We start from the raw sequence: 10,191 nt of genomic DNA on the forward strand, positions 1-10,191 counted from the left end.
CTCACCAGTCATTGGGGGAGTGTTGTGATACTGTAGGGAGCCGTAGTATTCACTAGCTAGCGAGAGAGTGTCGTGGTGCTACGGGGAGCCGTATTATTCGCTAGTCAGAGCATGACGCAGAAGAGTTTTTAGGCTTGGGTAGCCTTAATATTTGAGTTCGGGAACCTGGTGGTCGGACCAGGGGCGAGACTGGGGTCTCTATATGTGTCGGGAATCGTTATATTCTGAGTTAAGTTGTGGTTATCGCAATCAAAAGGACTTGGAGAAATGATGTACGCGTGAGTTGCGGGTCATGGGTCATGAGTTGGTTGCTCCATTGGGATGAGTGGTTCCAATTTTGTATCAAACCAGACTCTCGAGTATGAGTTTGGCTTTGGTGGTGTATTGAGTGGGCGAATGAGATTCCAGATTCAGAGAAGGGTTTCATTTTTCGGGGTATTGTGTGTCTTATGATGTCTTAGACCTGAGTGGGTCAGTTCGGTTGTATGGGAAAAACCGCGAGACGCATGGAACTAAGGAGTAGTAGACGACAGAGGTCGAGGGTGAGACGACTTCCGTATTCGCTTGAGGTAAAGCGAAATTTGTGACTTGTGTGTCACACTGGGCCGAGATAGTTGTTGTGAGAAGGAATTCAGTGAGACGTTTTGGGACATGCAGTGGGTAACCTTTGGAGGTTCCACTGTTGGGTCGAGAGATGACCCGGTGCTCAGTTTTGAGAAGGGAGCTGAGGTTTATGTTGTTAGATGTCTGAGGACGCTTCTGAACAAGCATGATCATTTTCTGTGTCTGAGGTCAGGGTGTTGAGGATTCGTTATTCAGATGGGTTTTGATTGCAGTACAGTGGATGGGTCCCTGGTGTGATGTGATCCTTTCATTCCTTGATATATGATTTGGATTGGTTATCATGTCTGGGATGAGTGATCGGTAGCCAGTTTTGGGCATGGACGTGTTTTATCGGTCCCAACTAGAGAATCAGAAGGGCAGTGAGTTATCGGGGTTTGTTATTCGAGGAGCATCTTGAGAGGGCGGTCTGGATGTGTGACAGGCCACTAGAGTTTCCAAATTCTGGAGAGTCAGAAGGGGGTAGCGTAGTGGCGGATGGGTCTGTCCTTTTTCCAGGGGGGAGTTCCTGTATTGATTCAGGTGTCCAGAGAGGAAGATAGCTATGTGGTATGAGATCCTTTCGATGGTGCTCTTCGATTATTGGATTAGATATATATGTTGTTGAGGAGCGATTTCGAGGGCGAAATCTAATTCAAGTGGGGGAGAATTGTAACATCCGGATTTTCAGGGATATTATTGTGTATGTTAATCTTGAGATTGAAGGAGAGACTCGACTAGTTGAGGGTCCAACTCGCCGAGTCGAGTCGAGTTGCTCGCGTGGATTTAATGAATGGACTCGACGAGTCAGAGGAGGGACTCGCCGAGTAGGTGCTGGGCTGAGAAACCCTAATTTCCCGGGTTTGGGACCTATTTAAAGGCACTTATAGCCTCATTTGCGGCTACCTTCCCCTGAGAGAAAACCCTAATTGCTATTGGAGCTAGAGAGTGAGAGAGAAGCTCATATTGTGCTTCTTGTGCATTAGTTGAGGAAGAGGAGGAGGTTATCAAGCAAGGGGTTGGAGGTGAGGCTGTTGGATCCAATGATTTCCTGTCCAGAGCTCCTGAGAAAGGTAAAAAGTCTTTACCTTTCTTCTTATTTTGGATAGCTCTCATATCTATGGAGTTTTAGGGCTTTTTGCCATCTTTTGTTGGGTTTTTTAGTAGCATGAGTTATTAAGAAGTCTAGACCTCATATCTGGGCCTTGTGAAGTCCTTAGAGTCTAGGTGTCCCAGCTTTATTCATCCTCATGAGGGTTTTTGGGCTTAATCATTCATGAAGGGCATGTATTAGCATTTTGGAGCAATAACATCATGCATGAACGTAAAGATTGAAGTTTTACGTGACTATTGGGCCTTGAGAGGACAGATCTAGTGTTTGGAGTGATAGATCTGTTTTAAATCGTCTGAATAAACTTTGGGTCTGAATGAACTCGCCGAGTCAATGAGCCGACTCGACGAGTTGATTAGGGTTGTCCCGTAGAGCTGAATCATGCGATCACTCGGCGAGTTGGGAGTCAACTCGACGAGCTGAGTCAACCTTCACGAGACTTATGTGGAAAATTATGGGACTCGACGAGTCACAAGGGTGCACTCGGCGAGTCGGATCAAACATGGACTATTGACTCGAGTTTGACTTCTGTTGACTTTGGGGTTTTGGTCAACATGAGTAATAGAGACCATGGAGGGGTAAAATGATCTTTTACCCACTTCAAAGAATTAGAGAGAGAAAGAATAGCCTTCGGTTATCTGAGTCGTGAAAAGAGTATTAATTAGAGATATTTACCCTATGTGTTAGGCAGTGGCTAGTTCGAGATTCGAGTTCGAGGGTGATTGCTTGCTGCTTGCAATGTGAATCTTCTCACTATACTTTACCTAGAGTGGTAACTATGTGTGACCATAGGGTCTTATGTGCTTGCTTGAGTTATGCATTTTCTGTGTGATATATGTGTTGTATGTCATATTATGTGATACATAGACCGGACCGGAGGGTCCAACGTATTATGAGACCGGAGGGTTCTCAACCAGACCGGATCGGAGGGTCCAACGAGCCATGGGACTGGAGGGTCCCATTGAGACACATTGACCGGAGGGTCTTGCAGAGTTATAGCCTCGAGTGGCTAGTTATTGTGCGTGGTATTTTGGGGAACTCACTAAGCTTCGTGCTTACCGTGTTATGTGTTATGTGTTTCAGGTTTTTCTCAGGATCGCGGGAAGGCACCGGCTTGATTGTACATACCAGTGAAAGAGTTATATTCTGAGGATCCTGGATTTGAATCAAACAATTACGGAGTTGTGATTTGTAAATTAAATAAATGAGATTTTCGTGAAATGAGTTATGAGAATTATGCGATTTTTAAATGAAAATTTTGTTTGAAAATTTACGGTGTTACACGTTAAGTACAAAATGAAGAAGGTTCCAAAATATCCATATCTGATATATAAAGATAAGGACCGTTTTAACATTAGTTACACAATCTAATCAACCGATAGATGTGACTAACCGGCGACTGACCGTATTAAATGCAAATTGCTACTAGTTCACGACGCTTCGATCCATGGAGATGGTCATAGTCTAAATAGAAAAAATTTGCACCATTTTCACAATTTAGACTATGAGACTTATTGGTGTACTCGGGTCGGCCGAGCCATCGAATACTGACCTGGGTACACAATAAAGCAACAATCAAGAGTATTCTTCACAAATACAACGATTAACCACGGGTTGCTAGCAATATATGCCAGATAAAAACCATGGAAGGGGCATATCCCGGAAAAGGGCAACGTACATGTATTCACAATAAAAAAAATATATAGAAATGCACGATGCAAGTAGTTGTCCTTACCCAGATTATGCAAGAAACCAGGTAAGAGGCTGGTACAAGTCTTTCTTAAGAAGCATATAAAAGTGGACTCGACCAAGAGAAATGTAAGGTTTTTCTTCCGAAAAAAAAGCAACATTAATATCAACAATCTTACTTAGGCATCAGATAAGAATAACGGGGCAACACCCCGATAGTGCTTCCTGACCTAGTGTTCACCTGCTTTGCAGCGTGACTTCTCGCATGAACCTTGGAAGGAGAATTCACCCAAGTACCACAAGACATCCACAAAGCTACGTAACATTATATAACGACAAGTAAAATTAAATAAAAAAATATCAGAAAACTATTTTTTTTATTATAATTCAATTGTTTTTCAAATAAGAGGTTTTAATTAGTTAACATAAAAAATTACATTGTTTGTTTGTTTGTTTTTGTTTTGTTTTGTTTGTTTTTTCTTTTCAAATGACAAACTAATCTAACTCCTAATCTACTCCTGAACACCACCTGTCTCTCAATCCTAGTGAGACTTGAACACATAACCTCTCATTTGAGAGAGTCACTCCTTACAGCCAGACCAAATGTCGTTGGTAAAAAATTACATTGTGTTAACTTACAAATAATAGTTCAGATATCAATTAACCATCATAATCAAAACATAAATCAATTAACTTACAAATAATAGTTCATATATCAATTAATTTACAAATAAGTAATTTTTAGTTATATTATAATAAATCCAAAACATAAATCAAAATATAAAATAAATTTTAAAATATATATTCAAATACTATTTTTTAAAATAGTTAAAAGAGTTTTATGCAGAAAAGTCCAATTATTTTGAGATTTTTTTTGATAAAGTCATAATTTTTTTTTAACAGAAGTCCCAATTATTTATTATTTTGCTCAAATTAACGAAATAACTATTATTTTAATTTTAGTAGGAAATGACAGATTATTATGTAAAATCAAATAATCAAACCTTTTCTGTTTATTTTTTGTAGGACTTTATCAAAAAAAAAATTCAAAAACAATAGGACTTTTGGTATAAACCCCTAGTTAAAAAAGCTTTAAATAATATAAGTATAAAATGACAAGTCAAATTAAATAAAAAATATCAAAGAACTATTTTTTTTATTATAGTTCATTTTTTTTTCAAATAAATGGTTTTTAATGTAAGAAATTCGGGATAAAATAGCCTTGGAAATTCTGAGAATTGTGTTTTCACTTTCAGATTAAAGTATTTGGGTGGTACTCCCAATCTTTAATCGGATAAGACTCAGAATTGAGATCAAGAACTGAAAATATGGATGTTATGAATTTCGTGATTGTTGCTGTACCCAGAAAAAATGATGACCAAAAAGATTAAGTAGTTCATTTGTCTGAAAACTGTCAAGGCAGTTTTCTTTGTCCAAAAACTACTCCAACTGTCAAAACCAATAACAATCACTAAAACGGATTTTAATAAAGGTCAAAATGAAGTCAAAAACCGGGTTCATTTACAGAAAATTCAGATTTCTAAGGCATTTTTTATATAGCAATATAACTCATATATCAATTAACTTTCATATATCATTTTAATGAAGTCAAAAACCGGGTTCGACCCCGCTAGGGGCTGCCGCCCCTTGGACCCCGCTCCCAGGGGCGCTGCCCCCGGACCCCCGTTCGTTTAGGGGCTTCGCCCCTAAATGACAGTCTACTTTGAATCTTGAATAAATTTAAACAAGTGTGCACTCTGCACCTTCCTTACTTGTTTAATATTCATCAAAATTGAATTTGGTCAACAAGTCAATCCATTACACTTAAATACACATTGATGATACAAAATATATCAATTAACTTTCATAAATACAAATATAAATCAGTTTGACTTACAAATAATAGTTCATATATCAATTAACTTACAAATAAGTGGTTTTTAATTATATTATGTTAAATCTAAAACATAAATCAAAAATATAAAATAAAATTAAAAATATATTCATATTATTTTTTGAAATAATTAAAAATATTTAAATATTGTAAATATAGAACGAAAAGTCAAATTAAATAAAAAATATCAAAAAACTATTTTTAATTAAAATTCATTTTTTTTCTTAAGATAAGTGGTTTTTAATTAATTAATAGAAAAAATTACATTGTATTAACTTAGTTCATATATCAATTAATCATCATGATCGAAATTTAAAAAAAAAACAATAGATTATGAATTTACACATTAATCAATCATAACTTTAAAACATAATACTAAATCGAAAGCTATGTTTAGTTTTTTTAAACGCAGACCGATGTAGATGTCATTAAATGTATATGCTATATGATGGTTTACAATAATTACAAATTTATGTATTATATTAGTGTAAGATTTATTATTTTGTAGTTAATTTCTTATTAATTATGACATGTATATGCAAAAATTTAACTATATAGTTTTATTTTTCACAATTCGCGAATATTTGCCTAATATCTTAATGTGATTCAAAGTTCAAATCTATATGGATACTTTACCATATTAATTTGAATTTTGTCTTTATTAAATCTACTAGGTGTGAGACTCATGTATTACATGGGTTAAATAAAAAAATTAAATATCAAAGTGTAAACATTAAGTATTTTTTGAAATTAAATTTTAAAATAAAGAAGGAAAAAACATATTTATTGTAATTTATGATCATATTTATTATATTTAATACTTTACTTATATAACTATATGTATTATGTGACTTTTTAATTTTAAAAGTAAAAAAACCTAGAAATTGACATGTGGATATTATTTATTTCAAAAATATCACAAAATGACAAGTGCCAAAACTTATTAGAGATTGACATGTGGCAAAATGGATCTTCATTTATTAGGGTAGATTAATTAATTAATGAATAAAAATTTCGATATTTTTAATTAAATAAAAACAAAATAATAATAGACTACAATCTTATTAAAAGTAAAAAAAGCAAAATCCATAGATTTCATTAAGCATCATCTATCTTAACATTATTGTTCAATAATTCATATTCTAGAACATGTAAAGTATCCATCTTAATCATCTAATAAGACGTACATATATTTATATTTTATATTATGTATTAATAATACAGTATTTTTATATCTCTTACAATAAAAGCTTTTATTTTCAAGTAGTATTAGGAACATGAAATGTAAAATAGGATGAAACGGATGGTTACAAAATCCGATTCTTAACTCTCCTATGTAATTTTGTTCCTTGCTAGCTCTTTACTAGTTTTTCATAAAATTGTGGCTGTTAAAAAAGTATACACAATTTTAGTTGCACATAATCTGTGGCTAGAAGTCATTTATATCATGTGTATTAATTTTGAAGATTTTATTTTATAAATTGCATTGGCTACTATAAATTTTAACTTTGTAAATGTTTTATATATTAATATTATATGGTTCAAAATAATAAAAATATTTTAAATTAATACACATTCATAATTGATGTTAATTCATCTAGTTGTATAGTAAAAGGTGCAAGTTATCAGTCCACTTTTACCCTTGATTTTTCTCTCTCTTAATAATTATGTATTTGTTTTTAGCATACATGGAGTATAAAAAAAGAGAAGTGATATTTCCACTTAAGAAACACAACACATTTGCAGCTATTGTATAAGTCTTTTCCACTTAAGAAATTGATCCGTCCATATAAGATACATCACATTTGCAGCTATCGTATAAGTCGGCAATAAGTTTTCGACTTATTTTATTACCGATATTAACAAACATTTTTATGTAACATACTCTTTTTTTTTTTTTTGTATATTACAACATCTTACTTCCATTTCTTTCTATTACAACATTATACTTTTATTTTATTTTTTCCTTATTATTGATGCATCATATGATAAAAAAAATCTACCCAATTACAACATTATACTTCCAATCTTTTTCTTCTTACAACATCATACTTTGAAAGATCAACCCAATTGCTATAATAACTGAGTAGATCTTTCTTGGATTTAGAATCACACATCACAAAACAAAACCATCTCTATATCAATTAAGCTTTTTTATACTCGGTTTTGGCAGAAATGAAAATGTCAAAGCAAAAGAAACACTAGACATATCATCATCATGCAAATGAAAAAGAAAAACAGACAACACAAACCTTTGCATCAATTCAAATGCATACAGATCATCAGATCATTCAGGGTTGCTTGGAGGCTTCTCCTTTGGATGCTTGGAGCTGTAATGATCCACAAGCTGCTTCTCATTTGCTAACTGCACCTGAAAAGTCAAAACCCCAATGCATTTTCCATTAATATTACAAGCAGTTGTCAAACAAGAAAGTCATTTTTTCATTAGGTACTAATTCCGGACAAAAGGGTAAAATGGCCATCTACTATCATTCAGAACTAAATGAAACTTAAATAAGGAAGAAATGATTCTATATCTATGTGTATCATCTAATTTGTTTCAAGCTTCTGCCACAACACCAAAATTACTGCTGTTCATATAGATATACTATCACTTACAATTATCTAAATGCAATAAATTCATGGAATATATCATCTTGTCTAATCACCCAAATGAAACCTAGATCAATTTCAAATAGAAATAAAGCCAAATACACCTAAAACAAGCAAACCAGTACTAGATCAATATTTGTATCTTGAAATTTCTTCAACTATTGTGCTCCACCACCAAAATTACTATTCTATAATAAGTGTTTCTTCTAATTTACCAAATCAAAGTCAGATGAGAATTCAAAACAAAGTTCAATAAGTAAATAAAATTTAAAACAAGCAACACATACACACTATATGTCTATATCGACTTACTATTTCTTCTAATTGTTCCAAAGCAAACTCAGATCAGAATTCAAAACAAAATTCAATAAGTATACAAACAAATTTTAAAAAAGCAACACATACACACTATATCAACATGCGTAAGAGTGTATCTTCCAATTACTTATCTCTGCTACAACACCGAAAATACTGCTTGCTCATGCAGAGAATATTGTATTTTCTAATCGTACAAACAAAACAAAGATCAAAGTTCAACCAATTGTGTAACTTAAAGCCCGATAGAACTAAAACAAGCAAACAATCTTCCAAATTCCTTCCTCTCCCAGCTACAACATCAAAATTACCGTTGTTCATATAGAATAAATAATTTCTTCTAATCATATATGTGAAATCCAGATAAGAATTCAAATAAACGATCAGCTTAATCAAATCTAAACAATCATATAAATCGCGCAAAGAGGAACTTACTTTACAGATAGGGCATGTAATTTTGAGAGCAACGGCACGTGCTTCAAATTGAGATCCTTTTGATTTCTGGTTCTTCTCTGCATTTTTCTTCTGCGCCTCGATCTTCTGTTTTCCCCTTGTCATCTTCTCTCTTGTTTTGTTTCTCTCTCTAGAAGTTGCAGTTGCACCTCCAGCGTCAAAACAGGGAAGAATGGTCACGGGTTTGTAATTTGTGTACTTTTTAGTTTTGGGATTAGACAAAGAACAAATTGCACTATAGTACCTCAACTATTGCTAACTTGCCCACTTGGCCCATCATGATATTTTTTTGTCAAATCCGTAACGTGCTTTTGACACCACCTTTATGTAGGGGGGGGGGGGGGGGGGGGGGGGGGGGGGGTTCATTTTCAAATACTTTAATTTCTTTTCCCCTTCTATAAATAGATACAATAAAAAGTTATCCGTTTTTTATTGCAAATTTCGTAAATAACCATAGAAATCCAAACTTTGTTAGTTTGGACAAAGTAAGTTACAAAGATGAGTTTCGAACTTGTTTATAAGTTTCAAACTTGTTTTTATAGCGAATTTTAATTGTTTTATGAGTTTCGAACTTGTTTTTCGTGTTATATATTCATGATAAAAAAAAAATTATTCGTCGAAATGATAGTAAGAAAAAAGGTTTTAAGTGGTGTTGTAAAACATCGGTATAGACAAGTAATTAATTCGCCTAGGCTTGACAATCTCCCACTTCCTATGAATAATGGTAACCGATCATAGTACACTGACTCGGTCAAAACCAATTATTAGTAGGGCTAAGCGTTCAAATTAGTTAAAAAGTCAAAATGGTCAAAATTATTTGATAATGATAGGTTTATCAGCTTGGCAACCCAGCCTAGGTGCTGCTTGCTAGCGTTGCATGGCGCCCCTACCTGACGGTCGTCTGGTAACCCCGTCTGCCTAGCGCCCTCGCTTGCCTGGCAACCTCATCTGCATGGCGGCCTCGCCTAGCCGTTTGCTAGTTGGGTCCGAATTCGGTTGGCCCAAGGTCTGACCTAATTGTCCCCTATAAATAGAACACATCTTCCACCATGGAGAATGACCATGACCCTCAGAATTCTCTCACATTGGGAGATCAGCCCTTATTATATACACATACCATTGCCTCACTAAGATAGTTCTCTCTCGCCTGGAGAAACCATTTCCTCATATATACCGATCTAACTTGATCGTTGGATTCTGCTCCCGGGGCATAATCACTGGGGCGGTTCTAACAGTTTTGTTACTTGATGACAGCTAGGAATCAAGTCCAAGACTCGCTAATGGCACCATTTTCGATCTCTGACAACAAGATCCTAAATACTAGATTCCAATTTTGTATCATTGGCGCCATGTGACATCTCCTAATTTCTCGGCCAGAAAAAACCGATTTAATTTCTGCTTTTTAAAATAAAATCAGAGAAATCTTTTTAAAAGATGTTGCGGAATTGGTCCCCAAAACAAAATATGATAAAAGTTTGTCAAAACCTTTCTTTAAGAAATATATAATTTCATTTCA

At 34.4% G+C, this 10,191-nt stretch overlaps 1 long non-coding RNA gene across 1 annotated transcript; it reads right to left on the minus strand.

The window, feature by feature from the left end:
* Window positions 1-7,280: 7,280 nt before the first annotated feature.
* Window positions 7,281-8,835, minus strand: LOC145113632 (uncharacterized). Its single transcript, XR_013710818.1, has 2 exons — window positions 8,658-8,835; window positions 7,281-7,665 (listed from the first exon to the last, which is right to left on the minus strand). It is a non-coding gene; the product is annotated as an uncharacterized LOC145113632 (long non-coding RNA).
* Window positions 8,836-10,191: the final 1,356 nt, after the last annotated feature.

Source organism: Lactuca virosa, chromosome 5 (genome assembly GCF_052849685.1).
Source record: "Lactuca virosa cultivar CGN04683 chromosome 5, Lactuca_virosa_CGN04683_v6, whole genome shotgun sequence".
Taxonomy (NCBI): domain Eukaryota; kingdom Viridiplantae; phylum Streptophyta; class Magnoliopsida; order Asterales; family Asteraceae; genus Lactuca; species Lactuca virosa.